Below are 6,343 nucleotides of genomic sequence, written 5' to 3' on the forward strand. Positions count from 1 at the left end.
GTATTTTATGTGTTTTAATAATGTTTGTTTATGTGTATTGCAATTTTCATTCGGATCCTACTTCGGCAGTAAAACATCTTAAGTGAATTTGAAGTTATTTTAGTAAAGCAGTAAGCAAAGTAAGATCAATTAAACTCTTTTTCAGGGACCTGGCTTGCAGACAATGATGTTGTCAGTCAGATTCTACTTTTGAAAATGGCATTTATTCATTTTAAATTTTAATTTCAAATATTTTAGAAATTTGAAAATAGTATTTGGTATTTCCCTTTCTGACTTTAGGGGCACTAGTGTAAAAATTGGAAAAGTAGTAAAAAGTCAGGAGGAAAATTCGTTTTTCAATATATTTTCAAAGATTTACAGTAAATCTAGACTAACCAGTTCAGTTGAAATTCGATAAATAATTTTATGAATTAACATTATAAGATAAATGTTTGTTTGTTTGTTGGGGTTTAACGTCCGAGCAGCAATATTTCAGCTATATTCAGACAATGAACATGAAATGGATGATAAAATGAACATGAAATGATAAAAAAAGGATGGGTCACAAGGATAATAGGGTCGACAAATTTTGATTGCCACTGGAAAAAGGGGGGATGGGTACGGTCGGGCAATTTAGCCTCCTGTGGCGGAGCGCAAAGGTTCATACTCCTATCGAATACCACAACAGGGTTCTTTAACGTGTGAGGAACGTGGCATTTTTCCCAACACGGTGCACCACTATGGTTTGCGGTCAGGTTTTCCGTATTATAGCCTGACAACCCCAGCATGTAACATGCCAGAGGTACCCCATTCCACCACCTGGGGCACACATCCCAGTTGCTCTGTGGGCAGAGCGCCTAGCCCCCGGCTAGGTTTCTGAGCACTATTTAGTCGCCTTTTACCACAAGCTTAGCGCTGCTACAGGCCTATTCTTTTGACATCCGGACCTGCACGGGGCATAATTCTTGGTAAATCACAATCATCGTCCTTGATAGAGAGAATGAAAGAGGATAGCATAGATTTATGGTTTTCCACAATCTCTTCTTTGGACAGTGTGGTAGCAGTATAGGTCACATCAATTATTTTCTACGTCTACCTCTGATAATAAACATTTGATGTAAAACATTTTGCAGGCAAACACAGTGTTGTTTTGGGCTTTGTCTGCTGGTAAGACAACATATTTTTCATGTAAAATAGACAATGTGGTGCTACATCGGGGTCTTTGAAAAGTGGTGTAGCATTGGCACTATTTTAACAACACATCTATACTATAAATTCCAATTTTCACTAGACGTTTAAAATGCTATGTATAAAAGATATTGTGGTACACTTTTCCAATAAATATTTTATCTAAGTTAAATCAATTTTCTCTGTGTGACAGATTTTTTTAAACATCATATGATGTTTAAATATCATATGATTTCATTACCATTTAAATCCACCATTCTTTGTGTGATTACTGCTTTTTCTGCACAATAAGTACTTTCATTTCATTTCTGGGTTCTATCTTGCATTATTAGGGTGTTTTGTTTTTGCTCTACATGTACTCTTCAATATACCCCTTTACCCAATAATTCAAAACAAGCGGAATCTGTATTTTGGTCTTAAAAATACATCTTCCTCTGTAGTTATTTTTCAAGCAAATTTTATTTCATTTCTAGATTTATTTTAAATCATATATTTCAATTCTTTTAAAGTCCTCGGTAACGACCAATAATTGATTACTGTCCCCATGGCAACATAAATCCCATGGTTCACTGATTCCGTCCTCCTTGCTCAGAATAATGTCACTGCTGAGCCCATCTAAAGTTATTCTGTGTACATTACTTGAGCCGTTTGCTGATACATAAATATTTCCATGACTATCTCCTACTATTCCAGCAGGTCTTATTAGTTCAGGATGTCTGTAGAAGACTTCTTCCCCGCCCTGAGCTGTCAATTTATATAGGGTATCATCATAAAACATATTATAGTACATAACTATTTTTGCAACATTGGTAAATGAACCATGGTTTCTTCTCTAGAGAGTGCGAATATTTGATTTTACCACAAAGGTCAACAAATAACACTGTTTTAGCCCCATTACTAACTAGAATTTGTCCTTCACGACAAGACACGGAATTACATCCATTTTCTCCAGGTTTGATACATTTACCTAATGTAAATGTCTTCAGATCTAGTATTTGGTAGCCTTCTTCGCCCTTTAAAGTTACTATTGCCCTCTTATCATCTATCAATTCTACATCCCATGGATCATGTTGCAGCCTTATTGTTTGTGAGTCAGATCCGTTTATGTTACAGACGTATAGTAAAGGCCTATCCCGATCTGATAGTATAAGTTTTTGATTGGATACGAAACATCCACGGAATACTTCTGCACCTGGATTTAAGATTGATGTTTCAAAGGAATGACAGAGAACTGGTTTGTTTCCTACTCTGTTTTGTTTTGATTTAAGCACTTGATAACTCTTAGAAAGGTCCTCTTTTTCTTTTTGACCTTTCATTCGCACTTTTGAATTCTCTAAAGCAAGCTCTCTTGTCCTGCCCACTGAAGCCTTTTCAATTGTCACTACAGAACCACATCCCATGTGTGAATTTGTGTAGCATGTATTGCAAATGTCCGCTTCATGTTGGCAACAGAACTTTGTTATCTTATTTTCCAAATGATGAGGGCAGTATTTTGTTAATTTCATAGAAGGCAATTTAAGGACATTAGGCTGATCGGGGGGTCCTCTGTCGGCCATACTCGGCCAATTTTAGCTTAATATCCTACAAAAAGATTGAAGGTACTTTAACTGCCGTCCAATCTAAAATAAAATATATTATCGCTTCCGATATACTATTCTTTTTAAAAGCGAGAAAGTCCTTGTAGGTTAATATCAATAAAATGCACAATTATGACATACTGGAAGAGTATTAATTTTCACGGTTAACTAATTTTCGGTATTTAAGCGGTTAATATATAAGCTCGAAAAATAGTTCCCGCTAAATTCAGGCATCGACATTTCCGCTAGTCCGATCGCCCATGGCGACTAAAACTGGCTGGGGACTGCTGAAATTTTTGGGTAGAAATAATCCGCGGGACTAGTAAATATTCAGCATTGAAAATGACTTTTAATTGCGTCTCATTGTCATGTGAATCGTATTATTGTAGCCGTCAGGCAGAAATGAACTTCTGGAACCTGTTTCTTTCACCAACGGTTAAAAAATAGAATGTTTACATTATTGATTTTTGTGTGACTGTTTTAGGAACGTGATTGGGCGGTTTGGTTATTAGTTATGATCAGTACGATGTTGACAGCAATGCGGTATAACGTAACTTTTATGAAACATTTTCGTGCTTTTAAGGGTAATGTCCTCATGATACATCGGATGTCTTTGAATTTGAGGTTATAAATTAAGTTTCCAAAAGATTTAACCAAAACTGGTCTTTAAATCGATGATTTTAAACAAAATATGTATTTCGCGTCCGTTGCATTATTTTCGGTCAACATACATTAACAAGACTATAACTAATTGACAGTATTCTCTGTTTGACCCACACACACACAGTTTCACTCTGCTGTGTTGACTTATTTATGTCTTCTTGATTTTTAGAGGACTACTAAAAATTGTGTATCTACTAGTCCTTGGACTACTGCCAGAAAAAAAACAGGTGTCAATCCCTGAAATTGATTTTAAAAACTATAATACGAATATCTTTTTTGAAATTGATACACACCAGTATGAAGTCTTGACAAAATCCGCGAAAACTGAAGCACGCTAATACATAGACTTGACAGAACCCGCGTATCAACCGTGAATAATAATATGCTTATTAATTGCGGAAGTATGAATGGCTTACAATCCTTAAATATAATTTGGTCTTACAACATTTGAATTGGTATAACTTTCCATTCTGTGACTTTAATATCGAATGTAAAACAAGGTATTTAGACATAAACGGAAACAAATATTCAATTCAAAAACATGGAAATATGGCATGTAGAAGGTGACCTTTGGAATACACATGAAGAAGATAGTATGGGTCATAGGGCATGTTGCAGATGGTGTAGAGTTAAATAGCATGGGGAAAGTGGCTAGGGAAATATGGCAGGTGACCTTTAGAATACGGCATGAAGAAGGTAGTATTGTGAGTAGGACATGTTGCAGACGGTGTAGAGTTAAATACATGTAACATGGCGAAAGTGGCAAGGGAAATATGTCATATAGAAAGTGACCATTGCAATACGGCATGAAGAAGATTGTATGGGGGTTATGGCATGTTGCAGATGGTGTAGAGTTAAATAACATGGGGAAAGTGGCGAGGGAAATATGTCATGTAGAAGATGAACTTTAGAATACGGTATGAAAAAGGTAGTATGATGGGGAAGTAGGAAATGTAGCAGATGACATAGAGTAAGAAGGCATGTGTAAGGTTACATTACGAATAACACGTGTGGAAGACAGCTTCTAGAATGGAAGTCAGTTGTGTTAGTCGGGGTATTGTTCTATTGCATGTTTACATTTTTAAGCGTGTGAAATATTTTGATCCTTTCTTTGTCAAGAAAGTAAAATGAGTTTTTGATATAATATCTCTCCGCGAAATATATGTATTTGTATCTAAATCATAACCCCAAGTTAATGGCAATGAAAATATCCGAGTAATTACATTTTTTTTCAATGTTTTCATGTCATCCTGTAAACCCTTCAAAAATTGAGATTGTTTGTTTTATATTTGATAAACACGTACGTTTAAATAAATATATATACATTGATCAGCTTGTCTCTAGTATTGTGTAAAATAAGATTTACCAGTAACGCTACCGAGCTGTCAAAGGATCTTACTATACGATAGCTATTTTTTAAAACAAATCAAACCTTTCAGACCTCTCTGAACCGGACACTAGATTTCGGTATCCTTGGCCTAAATACAGGTGATATCGTCTGAACCGGACACTAGAATTTGGTATCCTTGGCCTAAATACAGGTGATATCGTCTGAACCGGACACTAAAATTTGGTATCCTTGGCCTAAACACAGTGTATTTCGTCTGAACCGGACACTAGATTTTGGTAATACCGAATGGCAAGTATTCAGTTTAACCAAATACAAAGTGAATAAATCTTAATTTACTTCATAAAATGTCTGGTCAAGGACGCTTACCCTACCTGTACACCTGGTCCATGCTTCCAGTTTATAATCGAGTCCGAGTTGCTCACTTACTTTTGTTACTTTGTATGTATTATTTTAGTTACTTTATGCTCTTTGTTTTGTTTGTTTTCCATGTGTGGTCTTTATTCCTGGATTATATTCTTTGATTTCCGCAACAATCTTGGTTCCCTTGATTACTCTCTCTAATCAAGATTCGGTTTCGGCAAGTAGCATTGTATCAACTTTAACACAACTGACTCGTGTTGTGAAGTTAAATATATAATACATACTCACTATATAATGAAGAAACTACTTTCAGACAAAAACAAGCTTAAAAATCTGTGTATATCTACACATGATTCCTCAATTACAATGTTTAAATTGATTCATTGCTTTTATATTCTAAATATAAAAATTGAATTCATTTGCAACAGAGCGTTAAGGTAAAACTATTTGGTTTGTTGTTATATAAACAGTTGATAGGATCAATAGAATTTATTAAAATCATTTCATAATAGTATGTTTTCCGAATTATGTAAATTTCATATGCCAGTACATGTATTCGCATGAATCACGCAAAAAAGTTAAAACATCTGAAATCTGCTTGTTAATCTTAAATAATCTGTCGCTGAAGAAAGTCTTCTTTCAATATACACATAAATTGATGTCGCGTATAATGAAAAACAAATAATGCATTACTTTATGTATGATAAGATTTCAAAATGAAAAAAACAATAACTCAATGCTGTTGTGATTTATAAGTTTTTTTAAATGATACACATGGCGGCAAACACTAAAGAAGCGTGAGCAAGCTAGGAATTTTTAAGGTCGATATACCAGTCCATATAATTCCATTTCACCCTACGTTCAATTAACTATTTGCTTTATCATACTTTTCCTGTATAGCCGTCAATGCATCTTCGTCTTACGAGGCAAATCTGCCAGACGACATTTTTGTTTTGATCAAATAACGGGATCGAATCCGGAACGAAACTGTCAATGAAAATAAGCCACGCACACCGGTCCAATATCATTTCCAGTCGGTTAATATAGCATTTTATGGACTGATGCAGTTTAATACGGAAAAAGACATATAATTTCTTAAAGGTATCATATTTTTTATAACAAATAATTGAAGTGTAATGATTATATTGTAGTCTTAAGCTTTCGATTTACACCAAAGAAACAGGTGTAATTTAAGTGAAGAATGGTATCCGGAAGGTTTCAGCCC

General features: G+C 34.9%; 1 pseudogene across 1 annotated transcript; it reads right to left on the minus strand.

The window, feature by feature from the left end:
* Positions 1-1,642: 1,642 nt before the first annotated feature.
* LOC148600654 (uncharacterized) lies at positions 1,643-5,474 on the minus strand (annotated as a pseudogene). Its single transcript, XR_015917885.1, has 2 exons — positions 5,407-5,474; positions 1,643-2,748 (listed from the first exon to the last, which is right to left on the minus strand). The product of XR_015917885.1 is annotated as an uncharacterized LOC148600654 (transcript).
* Positions 5,475-6,343: the final 869 nt, after the last annotated feature.

This window comes from Perna viridis, chromosome 13 (genome assembly GCF_037379345.1).
Source record: "Perna viridis isolate PV_CMFRI_1.1 ecotype Kerala chromosome 13, ASM3737934v1, whole genome shotgun sequence".
Lineage (NCBI taxonomy): Eukaryota > Metazoa > Mollusca > Bivalvia > Mytilida > Mytilidae > Perna > Perna viridis.